The sequence below is a fragment of the Patagioenas fasciata genome, chromosome 2 (genome assembly GCF_037038585.1).
Source record: "Patagioenas fasciata isolate bPatFas1 chromosome 2, bPatFas1.hap1, whole genome shotgun sequence".
In the NCBI taxonomy this organism is placed as follows: Eukaryota; Metazoa; Chordata; class Aves; order Columbiformes; family Columbidae; genus Patagioenas; species Patagioenas fasciata.
Window position 1 is genome coordinate 162,893,002 of NC_092521.1, and position 16,604 is coordinate 162,909,605.

General features: G+C 45.0%; 1 long non-coding RNA gene across 1 annotated transcript in view; it reads left to right on the plus strand.

Moving 5' to 3' along the window:
* Positions 1 to 15,700, plus strand: part of LOC139827454 (uncharacterized) — an 89,771-nt gene extending 74,071 nt beyond the window's left edge. The window contains exons 2-3 of the long non-coding RNA XR_011737996.1: positions 8,351 to 8,585; positions 15,404 to 15,700. This is a non-coding gene — a long non-coding RNA (uncharacterized lncRNA). The remainder of the gene's footprint in view (positions 1 to 8,350; positions 8,586 to 15,403) is intronic.
* The last annotated feature ends 904 nt before the right edge of the window (positions 15,701 to 16,604 follow it).

The following is a 16,604-nucleotide window of genomic DNA, read 5'->3' on the forward strand; positions in this document are numbered from 1 at the left end:
CTCCCCACGATTGCTGGGATGTTCAGCATGTAGGATTGACCTCTCCTGATTTAAAAATTCATACTATGGGACATATGTATCTGAAACAGCAGGGCTGTCCATGGTTGTTCATACCATGGGACATACATATCCAAAAGAGCAGGGTTGTCCATGACGACCTCAGTAACCTCTGTGTCTATCCCCAGAAAGAGTAAACCAGCTGTGGTTACTCAGAAACAACACCTAGGAGTTGTGGAGGCTGAACAATAATGAATGTGGACATACTGAAGACTTTCTGAGCAAGAATAGACTTAAATGTTCTCAAGCATTTTAATACATCCAGCTTCAAATGGCATACTGGAGAGCTGCTAGAAAGGGAGTGTGAAGGAGATGATTAATGGGATCTTGAAAAAAGATCCAGATAGTTTTCTTTTGAACTATGCCTCAAATTACAATGGATGTGAGCCTGGCCTAGCTGTTGATAGGCAGGAAGATAACACTCATTTCGCATTAATCTATCCCCTCCCAGGAGAAGAAATAAAGCTACCCTCTTAAATACAAACCGCTCACTTTCATGCAAAGGATGAGCACTATGTAAAGACCATCCACATAAAAATGCCGGTAGCTGACAGTCTACATTATCTTTGGGTATTGCCTGAAAGTAATTGGGTGCTTTCTATTTAAGTAGTGGTTGAGGCTTAAGATTGTATCAGGACAGTGTGTCTACTGGGTCATGTTTAAATATTGGAGCTCAAGTCCCTCTTGCATGATGGAGCTGAGGCCAGGAGATGTGTGTGTGCCCCAAGATAGGGGCACCTTCTCAATTCCTTGGCTTGGCCAGGGGGATATCTCTGCCATGCAGAGGGGAGGACTTGAATGTTATGGACAATGGGTACGAAACATGTGAAAGAGTCTCTGTTTTTTAACATGATACACGTGAGCTCTAGTTAACAGTCCCGGCTGTTAATGGCAAGGAAAGTATAGAATAAAGATGTCATAAAAGTGTTAATATCTTATCCGGGGCATTGTGGGATGCAACACCCTCATTTTTTGTTTTCTGCAGTTCTGTGATAAATAAGGCAGCAGGTTCCCACCTGCAGTGCTGCGAGCAGAGTGTTTGATTTTCTTCAACCAGTCTCTTTACTCAAGGAATTGTTTTTTTCCCCACCTTGATCGAAGCCCTGAGGAGTCTGATCCTTCTTGGGTAAACTCATTCCTTGGATGTATGAAGTTATTTCCTTTTACTCCTTTTTCTTCATTTCAAGGAGAGCAAATGAGAAAGGCTGGCCCAAAAGCTGGGCTAGTCTGGAAGACTTTTATCTGCTCCCTGGAGGCACATCAGTCAGTGCAGTAGCCCTGGGGAAATGTTTGTGATTGCGTGGGTGCCAGATACATGTCATAACCCGATCAGCCCTGGGTTTGAGCCTGCAAGTGCTGTTGGGGAAAGCCATGCAGGGAAGCTGAGCTAATCTGCTGGTGGAGATGGGGAGCTAAGTGGAGTCTCCTCTTACCTCCACCCCCACGTCCACACAATTTCCAAATGCTGGGCAGGGAGAAGACCATGCAACAGAAAAACTTGAGAGCAAACTCACATTGAGCTAGTTTGGTTTTTTTTAGCAGCGATAAAGAAACCCCCAGCCCAGACAGTTTTTCAGCTCTGAGCATGCAGCAAGGTGTGTACTGGTGCGTGGGCAGGGGCAGTGCAGGACCGCAGGCTCCTTGCTAGCACCTTGGAAACGTGAGCGTGAAAGAGCACGGTTTGTCTTAGCAGCTGCTTTTTGGAGTTGTCTCTGGCTGTCATTTTTGGGGAGGGACGGGGGTAGGGAAATTGGGTTGGGTGGCAGATGGTGTTAAACAGGAAGGGAGGCAGTGTTTGTTTGCAAACACAGCGAGGTGTCATTCCATTATTGCCCGGCGCTCTTGACAAAAATCAGTGTGGGAGCTTTCTGCAAGATACCGCAGCCCCGCAACACTGCACGGCAGATGAATCGACGCCAACTGGGAGCAGGTCCCTGCCCCAAAAGTCCTCCCTGAGAGTGCAACAAGCAGGAGCAAACATCGCAGAGATTTGCTGCCAGGCACGAATGAGGACGGCAGTGCCCCGTATTTCAAGGCTAGCGCAGGGCACCGGCAACGTGCCTTCAACCAGCTTGTGTCTCTGCTTGTTTTTCCCCCCTCGCTGTCCTCGGAGACGGAGTGATATCTGCAGGGAGAGAGAAATGCCGCCTGCCGACGTGCTGGGTTGCGGCGAGCTTGTGTCTCGCTGGGCCCACATGGTGGGTTTCAAGCGTTTGGGACCAGCGCTCAGCTCCTTGTATTTCACCCCGTTCCCGTTAAAGGGGCAGGGCTGTGTGGGGATGTCACAGCCCTGCAGTGGCGGAACTAAAGGGGTAGCACACGTCTGAAGCTGTGGCAGCTCCCCTTCAGGAGAGACCCCTGCTGCCAATGCCAATAGACACCCCACCTGCCTGGGGAGCATCCCGCACCCTTAGCACCCATCTGGGTACACAGCTCCTGAGACCTTTGAACCCTTTGCACAAAAGGTATTGCTGTTGACAGCTCCTGCAGACCAGTGCTGCAGTCTCAGGAGTTTGCACATTTGGGAAAGACAGCTTTACCACGATCGCAAGTTTGCTGGCTGTGGGGTTGGGGTATTGCCAGGGGTTTTAGCCTCCCCTATAAACCCCTGCATCACACTCACCCTGGCTCGGTGTCCATGGGTTTCGAGTCACCATCCCCTAGGGAGGATAAGTGAGATAAGGGAGACCTTCTCTCTCTCTACAACTACCTGAAAGGAGGTTGTAGCACAGAAGGGGTCGGACTCTTCTCTCAACTAACAAGGTATAAGACAAGAGGAAATGGCTTCAAGTTGTGCCAGGAGAGGTTTAAACTGGATATTAGGGAAAAAGCTTCTTCCCAGAAAGGGTTGTCAAGCATTGGAACAGGCTGCCCGGGGCAGTGGTGGAATCACCATCCTTGGAGGGCTTTAAAAGACACATAGATGAGGTTCTTAGGGACATGGGGGAGTGCCCGGGTTAGGTTAACAGTTGAACTCAATGATCTTCAGAGTTTCTTGCAACCAAAATGATTCTATGATTTTATGATCCCCAGTGCCGGATGTGGGCAGCACAAGGGACCTGGTGATGCTGTGCTGAGCCTGGGGCAGGTGACATCTCCCTGCCTGCAGACCCGCAGCGCCAGGGTGCTGGGGAGTTAACACTCCACTAAGCCTGGGGCTGCAGCCAAGGCTGTCTCTGTGGGCCACGAGTGGGTTTAGGATGAAAGAAGAGATGGTAACCTTTATGAGCATCCTTCAAAGCCATCTCAGACCCTCCTCTTTCTTTTTTTCCTGAAAGCATGGTGGTTTAGGACATTGCTGCTCATGTTTCTCCATTCTTCTTCTGCTGGGAGAGCCAGGATTGATGGCTCAGAAATTGCAAAAAACATCACGCTCAACACTGCCACAACCAGGAGACTGGCTTAAAAATCATGAGATTTCTACTAAATAGAAATCAATTATTTTCCTTTGTCCTCTGGTGTTTTTGACACGGAGGTCATTCTTCAGTCCTCAGCTCTGAGGAATGCATTATTTTATTTTATTGGGTTTTTTTAATGGAAAATGGGGTTCCGAACTTGTCTCTAGAAAGGAGGGCTTGAGCACTCTACCAAGTCTCATGCCTCTCCCATGGAAAACGTGAGTGCTGCGTACATCCAAGTGTAGGAAATACCAGGAAGGACGAATGCAAACACCCAACTCTGCACCATTAGCTCTTATATGAATATTAATGACCAAGGCACCACTGCAGTGAGTCAAGATCCGGGGAGCCAGGTTGTCTCCAGATCCTGTGACCACTTGCCAACAGGAAAAATGAGTGAACTTTCACTGGCTGTTTTTCAGGGCTGGATATTGTACTTTAATGAACAATCAGAAGGCAACTAGCTGGAAAATAACTGAACCTTTAACAGCCTTGGTGCTTAATTTACCATGTACTTTTTCTTACATTCTCCCTCTCATTGCTGATATTATATCAGCATGGCCGCTTCTCTGACACCGGTTTTATTCAAATATTGCTGTTTCATCTCGCCTCTGCTCCTCACCCTGCTTCCCTGGGCTATTTCACTGTGTCTGCCTCACCTGCCAGAGCAGCCCATCGCTGCCTCCTCAATCACAGCCCATTAGGAAAGGCTGCACAACCGACACCTCCATCTCTGTGCTTATGCCACGGTCCAAACACCGTCTCCTCCATCAGACTTGGGGCTGGTTACCCCGCTGCCAAGCCCACCCTGCCTCTGCCGAGGGGACTGCGTGTGGCGGCTGTTTGGATGGAGTCATTTAAATCTGTGATTTATGTCTTCTTCACACTTTAATTGCATGGAGGAATCTCTCACCCTGGCAGTGTCTAATCTCCCGACATTTCACATGCTCTGCCTGCGCGGTGTCAGAAGATGAATAGCCCGTTCATACGGGGAGTGCTTCACATCCAGATATGCTGCCTTACAATGCTGATAGACTGGAGCAAGAGATGAAGGGTAGCAGCAGTGAATGGATAACTTGTTGTGCCTACCAAACCTCATCGGTTCAAAAATAAAATGTTCTCTGTGTTTATCTGTAAATGATGGCGTTTTTACATGCATGGTTCTTTCCTTGCATCTTCCAGCAGATCTCCTCCCTATTTACTTGTCTCTAAATGAGTTGCAAAGCATATCTTTGCCTTTAGGGTTTGCAGGGTGGTGCTCTCAGAGCCAGCTTTGGCAGAACAAGCTATTGAGGAAGGCTGAAAGCTTCTCTTTAGAATATGTATGTGAGTATTGTTACTATTTGGCACTGAATCTATCACCTGAAATGCCTGAGATTTTCTTACTGGTGCACGCACATTTTGCTGACTCCTTTTCTCTGCTCTCCTTAAAATACCTTAGTTCTTGAATACTGTTGGGCTGAGGTCCTTGATTTTTTTTTTTGGCATTGTGACAAATAGGAAGAGACTGCACCATACTCATCAGACAGAATGGGAGAAAAGAGGTGACTTTATCCTCATTTGAGGAACTAATAGGTTTAAAAATTTGCCCAAGGCCATACAGAAAGTCTGTATCATCTGATCAGAGAACTGAAAACAGGTCTTTTTTCAGGGTTTTGATCATAGGATGAGTTTTATCATCCCAATCTGCTATATTTTCACACTGAAATATATTACCTCCAGAACAGGTAAAACTTCCTTACAAAGAATATTTATAAGGACTGTCCCCATCCAGTCAACAAGTCATTCATGGGTGAGTCCTGATTTTCTTCTGTAGTTTGGGTATTTGTACAGAGGAGTTTGGAATAAATGAAGGGGTTCATTTGTATTGGGATGTGATACAGCACTAGCGAGGATGGTTGTATCAGGCAAGTTTAAGTTAATAAATAGAAAAATAGAAGCACAAACCAGAAGTTGGCTGATCTGAAATCCCAGTGATTGTAAATCAACAAATGTGAAGGTTCAGCCAAGGAAGGACTAGAAGGGAATGTCTCTCTCTGAAATTGTAATGTCCTATTTCTTCTGACCACCCAAATGATAGCCAGTAAATCTTATTTGATTGCCTAATAAATGCTAAGTTATTGAACAAAAGAGGAAAAGCTTTGGCAGAGTTTGAAGCTTAGCCTAAAGCAGGCCTTGGTCTGGCTGGGATTGGTTGAAGGAGTCTCCTGTACAACTATTCCTCAGTGATTGAGTCTCTCCAAAATTTTCAGTCTGGAGGCTTTCTGTCATGCTCTTATGAAAATACTTGGAATTTTGGAAACATTCTTGAGAGAGGAAAATCAGTTTTGGCCCACATCTGTTCTTGAACTCTAGGTCAGGAAACAGCACAGCCATGGGATCAGAAGGGAGGGGTGGTTCTTGCATTTCAGTTGGAGTCTTATGAAGTTGGAATGAGTCCAGAGGACGGCCACAAAGATGATCAGAGGGTTGGAGCACCTCTCCTATGGAGACAGACTGAGAGAGCTGGGATGTTCAGCCTGGAGAAGAGAAGGTTGTGAGGAAACCTTAGAGCAGCCTTCCAGTACCTAAAGGGGACTTACAAGAAGCTGTTGATGCCCCATTCCTGGAAGTGTTCAAGGCAAGGCTGGACGGGGCTCTGAGCAATTTGGTCTAGTAGAAGGTGTCCCTGCCCATGGCAGGGGACTTGGAACTAGATCATCTTGAAGGTCCTTTCCATCCCAAACCATTCTATGACGAAACACTTATAGCATGAAAAAGTGAGGTGATTACATATGTTTGAGCAGTCATGTAAGTGAAAGGCAGGATGAGAGGCCTGTCTGCCATAACCCAAGGAAGGACACATGTATTCAGCTGTCAGAGATACAAAGGACTCTCCATTCCAACCTACCAGCTGTAATGATTTCCCAATATTTGTTTTCTGTATTGAAGTTTCCCGGCAATATCTTTACCACTACACAACAGTCTTCGAAAAGTTGACCAAACGTATCTTAAATGATGTATTTTTCTTCTTCTGAGAACATATGAAGATACAAAAAGTTGGATTTTTTTTTCTTTACATAGAAATCACAGTTGGAAGGGTTGGTATGTGTTTGAATAGAGCAGCAAACAACTGCCATTGAAGCGGGGGATGGGGTTTGGAAATGGATCTAACACTAAGATTGCTTGTTTATCATTACAAGTAACATGATGAGACACTGTCTACTTTAATTTCCACTAATTTGGCAAGTTACTGGAGTAACTCTAGGTCCAGATTTTCAGAAGATCTTGGAGGCTTCTGAGCATGTCTGAAAATCTGGCTCTTATTTTAGGTGTCTAAATGGGAATCAAACACTTGTAAAATAATCTAGCCCAGTTGCGGCTGCTGAGCACTTAGAAATCTGGCCTTCAGTTCTCCAGAAAATCTGGCTGCTAACATGTTTTAAGACTGAGAAAAGCATGACTAGAACATCAAGCCAAAGGAAACAATTTGTCTTGTAATGACAGGGTTGAGAGGTAGATGATATTCTTTTAAATAAGTACAGTACCTAGGTCTGGATGATCTCTGCTTCCAACTAGATGAGGATATAAAGACACTGGTAATGAGATTCATTACAGCAGCTTTCTAATCTCTTTCACTACAAAATACATTACATTTGGAATTTAACTGTGTGTGCAGCACACCAGGTGGCCAAGCTGCTTTTACAGGGAGAAAATAAAGAAGCTGAAATGCACTGCTATATAGTGCTCTTAATGCCTAATAATGTCATAGAGGAAGAAGTATGTTCTTGCTCTCTGTTGCTGATGACTGCCGAGCGAAGCACATGTTATACAAAGTCACATATGCCGGAGAATAACGCTGCTGCGGGAGCCCTTAGCTCACTGGTATGTGACACTGCAATGTGATTAGGAAAGAAATTACATGCTGGCAAAGAGCTTTCCCCCATTTTGGGAGTGAGAGAGAAGAATAACCCCCTTGGAAATGTTATATCTGAGTGAATTTACTTTTCCATGGGCTCATATTCTTCTAAGGAAGAAGGATGTTCTAGCTGTTGCTCAGCAGAAAGGATATTATTTTTTTTACTTTATTGGCCTGAGGTGGTCACAGGGTTGCAGACCAAATTCCACCTTGGGTACAGTGGGGAGGATTTCAACAGTTTCAAGGGAATTTCAGGCTGAGGTTTATGTTGTGCTGAATTTGAATATGGAGACTTAAAAATAGGGCTTCTAGTTCACATCCCAGTCTCTGAGGTGTTCTTGCTAACGGTGGAGGTGTGTTGACATGGCAACTCCCTAAATCTAGCCCTGAATGCTGAAAGCTTAGCTCCTGGCCTACCAGGACTCAAAACTCTTCTGAATGAATGACTAAATCAAGGCTTTCTATCCACCGAGGGTGACACTTTATCATATAGGTGAAGATGGACTATGTGGGGTTTTCTCCTAATCTCATAAATGCCCTCAGAAATGTTGCATTTTAATTTAATAAGAACAGAGCTGGATTGCTTACCTGTAGTATTCGGTCATAAGAAAACTGTGGCAAACACCATTTGTCTCCTTCTAGAACGTAAGGTTGTTGTGATGCAGAATTACTTTACCTTTTTCTTTCCCCCATCCTTCTTTTTGGTGTTGAGCAGAAGTTCTGGTTGGTCTTGGCAGAAAGCTGTGGATGGGCTGTAAAGCACAGGGTGAGCATTGAATGCTCTTCCCAACTGTTTGTCGTGGATCAGATTCTCTCTTTGTCATGGGCTGGGATCCAGTTGCAGGACAGATGCTTTCCAGTTTTGTTCATTGGTCTGCTACACAGAAAGTTGTGCTCCGCACTGACAGAGAGCAGGTGGCTTGTGGAAAGAAAAAAAAAAGCACCCCCACAAAACCAAAAAACACATATTTGTATTTTTTTTCTTTACTGTTTACAGATTCTTGTGACATACTGATTGCAGCTGGATGTGTAAAAAGACGGGACTGGAGGTATCCATGGAATCATAGAATCATTTTGGCTGACAGAGACCCTCCAGATCTTCAAGTCCAACCATGAACTTAACACCAGCAGTAAACCATGTCCCTAAGAACATAATCTATACAGTCTGCCATCCCATATCACTCAGACGCAAACACTGATGCACCAGGACTTGTACTTTCTCCAGAGCTCAGGTATGTTCACACCATAGCCAATGGGCAAGCTTGGCTGGCTCCTAACCTTCTTTCCCTTATTCTTCTCCCATGACTTCTTACTCCTCTTAAAGCTGTGGACCCTGTGTGTGTCCACAGCAGTCAGCCATATCAGATCCGATGAACCCTGGAGAATCCCGTAGGTATGATCACAATGCACCCAACCCTCATCTATGTACACATGTGTGTCAGGTTCTGTAGCAGGTCTGCTTCCACCTCTTGTCATGGACAGGACACCTGCCTGTCATTCCATGGAGGAAACTGTCATTTTGGTGACAATTATGTTGGATGTGTCTTTAGTCTGTTTCTGCTGATGTCATGGATGTTGCTTAGAATGGAATGAGAAATGGAGTTACCAAAACCTGTAATTAAATGGGACATTGATTCACTCGAAAAGACAGCAGGACACTGAATAGACCATTAAAGCGTGACTTTTGGTTTTGGCCCCAAACAGAGCTGCATAGTGACTGTGATCCCTTCATGACCTTCTAACCTTCTATTTCCTCCATCATGTGACCAGACATGAGCCCTTTTGTAGCCAAATTTTAGATGTTTACCACTTCTTTCTGCAGCTCTGACTGTAAGAGTCACATAATGGTACATGCAAGAAGTTCTCCTTATGAGAATGAGGGATATTAATGTGAGGTCCATGTGAAACCCCACATACTTGGGGACTTCAAAGAAAAAACTGCAGCAAAAAGAAGACTAGTTTGGGTAGCGGTCCACAGAATGCCCTCCCCATGTAACTTTAAGTCAAAATTCAGGGGCAATGTAGAGGATTGTCAAAAATACCATATTAAAGACTGAGAAGTCATTGCTGTCAGGATATTTCCATGTCTGCATGATGCCTTCGTGCAACATCGGTTGTGCACAGCACATCTGGTGATCTCTCAGGGACTTTTCCAAGCAGTGCTAGTCAGTTATATGGAAATGCTTGGACAGTAGGACTGGCATTCAGACCCTACCTCATGTAAAGATAAGCTGGAAAACCACACTGCCGTGTCGTATGACTGCCGGTCTTGTGTGCTTAGACATGAAATTATTTCTGCTTATCAAAGCATGGATAAGAGGACTTTCACTCATGCGTTTGTGTAAGCGGCATTGGTAAAGCCATGTGAAAATCTTCATGCTTAGTTCTCAGCTTATACAGTTGAAGGCTGGGATGAGACACATGGTCCCAGTAGCATGAAGAGCAGATAAGGAGTCAGGATCTTTTTATTCACAGCTGCGATGATCTCTGTGTGAGCAACGCTCATGTCAGCATAGGTTTGTACATACCAGTTGAGCTAATTAAGTGTGAATAGGTGTGAATTTGGGAAAGATCAGCCTCTATTTGTGGCAAAATCATAAACAGGAAAAGGAGCTGACTTTGTGAGACTGCTCAGAGCCAGCAGGTTGCCTGGCTCTGGACATGACTGAAGAGCTTCTGGTGGAAATTCAGGAACTAAGGAGATAAATTGTTTTACTTCAGTATACAGGGAGGTTAACAGGCTCCCACTGGAACCCTTTTAATTGGCGACTACACCCATGGAGGCTGGAACATGTTAAACAATCATCCTGGTAACCCAAAGCACAGCTAGGCTGAAAGTGTTCACATCTATCTTATTAATCCCTTAAATAATAAACACTGGACAAAGTTCAGTAAACAACCAGATCAAATCTCTTTGAGGAGGCACTAGGAAAGCAGCTAGACAGAAGCTTCTATGGGTCAATGCTCTGTAAACAGGGGAAAATGACAGAGAGATGCAGGCTGGAACTGATATCTGCTCTGGAAGGATTTACTGGCAATGTGAGGTGAAGTGTTTTGGGCAGGGCAGGTGCTTTTTGTTCACATTTTGAAGCAGGAGTTAGAAAACTTTTCCAAGGGCTGAATCAGTGTTTTGGACTCATTTGGTGAACGAGAAACAAACGTCAGTCCATAATAATGCCAAAAAAACAATGTGCCCATGAGCTGTACAAAACGGAATTGTGGTTTATGGAAGGGCCACAAGTTCTCCATTCCTGTGTCTAAAGTATGTGGGATTCAGTGCAACAAATCTCTTTTCTATAGCCTTCCTTACTGTCTATTACTTCTCCTTGTTAGGAAAAAGTTTAGCATCCCTAAATCACCATCAAAGTATGCCTTCCCTGAAGCATCATTATAGTTCCTTGCTAATTAAAGTACTTTTCTAAGCTCCTGACATGCATCTAGCATATGACAGCTTCAAGAAGATGGGATGACTTGGTCCCAGCTGAGTGGTGGGGATCAGACTCTGTGGCAGGATAAGCCCACGCGTAGGCAGCTTAGGGGTATCCATGGAAAGCAGCTCATCACTCTCTCCTGGTGAATCCCACTCCTGGGTTTATGGGGTGGCGTATAGAGCTGGGAGGAAGTAGGCTGTGATGTTGTGCAGGAGGGGTCATACACATAAGGGCAGTGGTGCTGTGCATGGGTTTGAGGGAGGTGGATAGCATGTAGAGGAGGGCTGTGGAGTTGTGTGGAGAGGTCAGGGTTCACTTTTATTGAGGTTGCTGGTGTAACCTGGATAGAAAATGCTGTGACACTACTGTCCTTGAAAAGGAAAAGGTTTTGGTATCTCTTTTTTAGCCAAAATGGAGATCTCTGAGCCTTGAGGATATAACACCCTTGTCATGTTTAACGAGGTACTTGTGAACTTCTGGCTTTCCTACAGCCTACCTGCACATTTGCCTAGGCCATTATGCCAGGCCTCTTTACCATGCAACACTTTGCTGTTTGCACCTCGCTGATGGGTTGTCAAGACGGTGCATGGGAACGTCACCGTGCGGTTTGTCACCATGCCGTCAGAGTGGAAGCAGGTGATGGTGATGTGCAATTCTCCATCCCTGCCCTCCTCCTCTCTGCTCTGCTGCTCCTGACAGATCACGGCATCATCCCAGCTCCTTCCAGCTCTTTCTCACTCTTTGCTGAACAGGGGGCTCTGAGTGTTTTGGATCTCTCCTGTGGGATGGAAGATGGAGTTCAGCCTTTCCCTGCTATGGTACTGTGATAACCACCTACAGGGCAGCAGCATGTGGAGGAGAGTCCAGTCCCCTCCATGAGCTCTGGAGGGGAGACAGCGCAAACCCACCATGGAAATGGGTATTGATTTCTACAGTGAAAATGAAGAAAAATCTTCTCTCACAATCTCATTCTCTGCCATTGTGTCCAAGTGTAAAACCAGTTAAAGAAGGAAATAATACTTTTGTCCTTGTGACCAAGTGGCAGGTCAATATTTGGGACTTGCAAGGTTGTTTCTGTTAGGATAAGCAAGCAGTGATGTAGGCCAGGTACTGGACTGATACTATTTTGTTTATTCACCAAAGAATACCAACAAAATCCTGTTTCCCAAAATGAAGTGAAGGCAATGAACAGTCAGCCTCCTTGACCTAAGAAGCTCTGAGTGCAAGCAGCTTGTCTTTTTGTGCCTTCTGGAGACTCTGCTCTCATAAGACTCAGTGTCGCTGCCATAAATCCTTGGCTAAGCATGGCCAAGAGCAGGGAATTACTCCTTTAGAAAGCTCCAGCCCTGGCCAAAGGGAGCTGATGCGGGGTGAGCTCATGGATCAAAACTGCTCAGCCAAAGCCAAGGCCTAGCAGAGTCCTGGGCTGTGATGAGGTCAAGCTTGATATGTCATCCAAATCCTCCATATCTTGGTGAGCTGATAATGTTGTTAGGGCAAGTGGCAAGCAAGTTCCTGGCAGAGTGGGGAATGAACCCTGTGTGTCCTGCTGCCATCCATCCCCTCACCCAAAGCACCCGAATATGAGCAAGGAGGACCTTGATTCTGCAGATGAGCTCTGAAAGGTGAAACAGCAGCAAGCTGTAGGAATTATATATAGGTGGAGCCTTAATGGAGGAGCAGCACTTATCAAATCAGTCAGGTTGCTGGCGGGGCTGGTTGTAAACAAGGTAATGCTGAATTGCCATCCAGTCTCAAAAGGACAATAGTGTGAATAAAACACCACTTTATGGTTGTGGTGGGCTTTGAATGAAGTGACCTCTATGCTGGGCCTCCAGGAAATGAGACAGTTGAAGACAGATGGGAGCTGGACCAGACAGGTTTCAGTTGTGCCTCTTGAACTTAGAGAGCACACCGAAATATAAGACTTAGGAAAGTGAAAGGGAATAGCTGCTGTGGTTTGAAATACTCTTGTGCCTGCCCCCTAAGTGTTTTTAAAACTGAAGGAGAATGTCAGACCTTTGTCTTGCATGAAGAATGAGTTAATTTCCTATACAAGTATGAACATTTTGCATGACCTGCATAGCCAGCCTGGAAAGCACGGAGCTATCTGTGCATCAGTGGATAACAGGTACACTCTGCTGTGTGCAGTTTGTCTTCTGGAAATGTTGGCTGAGCTGCTTAGTCCTGGGAAAGTCGCTGGGATCTTTCTTCCTGTATTTGAGGGGATGAAGATTCATGCTGAGGAACTATTCTGCCTGGGTCTAGCTCTATAGAGTGTGTTTGTTTGTCCTACAGAGGTGGAAGAAGAGTGGTCACTTGTAGGCAATCCTCGTGCTGATGCCCCTCTGAGGCTGATGTTCCCAGAGCGGGGAGCAAATTCCTACTTGAAACAGAGTGGAGGATTTACACCCCTATAGCTTCAGATGGGATGCTTCTAGCCTAGTTTATATTTTTAAAGGACGGTTTTAGATGCAAACTCGGGCAGAGTTCAAGTTCGAAGCAGTCAGTCTGGGCGTTCTTTATAGCCAAGGTGGCAGGGGGAAAGCAAATTCAGCTCCTCCAAGAGGTGCCCACAGGGCGCCTGTATCATTTCAGCTCATGTCTGACCATGATAAAGAGAAAGATTTGGTCCAGGTGTCTAATTGACAGACACCTAAGTTAATTGTGATCAGAAGCAAATCAATCAAATCAGGTCTGTTCTCCTTTTGTCTTAACGGTACAAATCTGAGGAGGAAGCAGTGTGTTGCTACAAGAATCATACCAGCAGGATTTCTTTATTTCCGATGCTTACTAGCTACAGTGGGGCCAACAAATTGCATGGGTGATGAATCAGGGTTTCAGATGTTACCTCCCTGTGTCAGCATGGAACCAGTCAAGTGCGGATTTGGGTCAGCTTGCAAAGAGATTGAGAGGGACCTGAAGTGGACCTTACTTAAATAAAACTGAATGACCCCAGGGTGAATCAGCACCGAGAAACTTCTTTGCTTACCTTTTGACCTAAATCTAACCATTTGGAAACATCGAGTTATTGCATTACTGCAGGTAGAGCCTGTCTCTTTACCCAGTGTAGCTCAGCTGGTCTCTCTCAAAGCATCTCTTGTGGGCACTGGTTGATGGACCAGTGTATTCACGTAAAAGTTTTGGTCTCTGTGGGACTGTGTGAATGTGTTTTTCTCAAGTTGCCAGATCCCTGGATCCAGTTTGCCTGGACCTAGCAGATGATAGGAAACAACACAAAAGATTTACAGGGTGTGCCTTGCACACCTCTGAAGTCACCATCTTCACAATACAGGGACAAAATTTGGTCCTGGTTGCAGTAGCCTCACTCTTGTCACTAGATCTTGTAGCACCATTAGAGCCACACTATGTAAATGTTTAATTGCCTTCTTTTCATGGGCCTGTGGACTGTGTTTGGTGTGAGTGAGGAGGACCTCCAGACAGCAGTGCTGTAAAAGAGCCAGTGGCCAGATGCATAGGAGACTCCAGGCAGAAACGTCCCCACAGTTTGACTCCATCAGGGCAGCAGGGTATTGAGAACAAGAGAAAATTGAGTCAGCCGTGGGATGCCATCCGGTCTTTAGGGCGGACAAATGCATGTAATCTTGGTCGGGGCTGTAAAAGCGGCATTGCTAGGCTGGAGGAGAAGAATGCGTGGCTGGGGAGCTGCAATAATGGAAGGAGGAGCTCAGGAGAAAGAGGAGAGAAGCGGCATTCGCTTTCCCTATCTGTGAACTTGATGCGGGGAGGCATTCGTAGTTTCCAATAAGCAGTTCATTTATCTTAATACCTTTTTACTCTATCGCTAGAAGAGTGATCCCAATTAAGGCAGCACAGCAGGGCTTCCTGTATAAACCTCCTAACACCGCCAGTTACGTTATTTGGTACAACCAGCCGGAGTTATGATCACCAGTGAAAAATAAGCTTCCTATCTGGCAGCTGGCCAGATTCATCCCAGCAAAGCAGCAGAGTAGAAGGACTGGGAGAGGGAATGCATTGAAATGTAAAACAGTTAACATTTCTACAATATATGTCAGCATCCACCAAGCAGTGTGGGCAATTAAGTAATGTTACATTGTACACTTCACCTCGGAAGAAAAGCTCATTTTGATGAAATAAAATACCCGAATGCCAGAGGCTCTACTGCCGGTTTCACATCTAAAGCAGTGTTTTCCCTTCTATGCACAACACTTTGCACAGAATTAAGAGATGGGGAAAAAAAAAAAAGCATCATGATTTTAGACTTAGAAGATAAGTAAAAGTGTGGGCCCTCTGCCAAGTTTCTCACCATTTAGCAGTACTGAGATGGGATAAAGAGCAGATTCCTGACTGCTTCCCACAGCCACTTTTTTAGTTTTGCAGAGCTGTTTTATATTAGAAAGTTGTTGAAAATCTTTCATTGCGTCTTTTCTTTCCCCTGATTTAAGGGATCTTCGTGTCTCCTCCTCCCTCTGCTTTTCAGTGGAAGCAGCCTCTATAGGGGCCCTGACCTTGCACTGCAGGGGAGTGGTTCGCTTGCAGGAATGATAAAGCTCTTCAGCACAATGACCAGGGAAATTGGTTGTGGCTGGATACGTTAGTCCTGCTGCACTGGGTTTTGGTTTTTTATTCTTTTTAAGGTGGGGGTGTGCCGATATTAAGTGTGATAGCACTGCTGGAGATCCTCCACGTCTCCCTATGGACAGCCTTGAAATCGGATGGTGACTTCACTGGAAAATGAAACAGCGTATGTGCATCTGGGCCACTCGTCTGAATAGCTGAAGTCAAGAAATGAATGGAAATTGCCTGTTGCTGGAGTTCACCAGAAGGGAAAACCTGTCTTTCAAGAAAAAAATAAAATAAATAAAAACTGAAACATGTATAAGAAAAAAAAATGCAGTCTCTAAATTCCTGTGGGTTCTATTAAAATTCTTCCTCTGCTGGCATGTTATTGGAGAGCCTTTAGCTTTGAGAACTGATTGTCAAGTACTGCTGGCTTGTCTTTTTTAAAACCTGGATGCTGACTGGAACCAGATGAAAAAATTTAACTGAAAAGTCTGTTAGAGAAGTAATTCTCAGAGGAATTCAACAGACTTTTAGGCTTATTTCTGATACACCCAGATGCCAAATTGGTAAAGAGATACTGCGCATGCTGCAGAGCAGCAGAGGGAGAGGAATGGGGAAGGAAAACACAAAAATAAAGTGGTGAAAGTGTTTGCAGAGCTGGGAGGTAGAGGGGCAACATTTTAGCCAGGGCATCTTTTGCCTTTGGTCTGTGAATCTCATGAATGTTACTGTTAGTTTAGTCGTTAAACATAATAAGATCATGAAGATTCAAGGAGGAAAGGTCCTACTTGCAGCTATGCTGAAGTTTATGAGCGGTGTTTGGGATACATAAACTGTTGTTATGCAAATGTAAAATGGTCTTGCCTTTTTTTTTTCCCCTAAACCTCTCTGTTTGGGGCATTGGAGCCTGGTGCTGAATCTTCCTTTAGTGTGGTATTTTTGAAATTTGTTGGGCTCAAATTCTGAATGCAGGCTCTGCTCTTAACACTTTGAGGGTGTAGGAGGCTGGCTTTGATATTTTGCATAGGTTCTGCTGAACCTATTTCAGGCTGCCGTTTTATGCTTTACACAAGAAAATAGCCTGAAGAAAGCGGCATTTAAAACCTGATTGTTCATGAACTACCAAAGCCGGGAAAAGTTATGTGTAATGGCAGAGCTGGAAATCCCAATTTTGTAGAGGTTCCCTTCTGGTCATCAGTTTTATGCTTCCAAATAGTCACTGGTCATTCATACTATTCAGGGAATTGTTTTTTCAGACCTCCCAGAATACCCAGA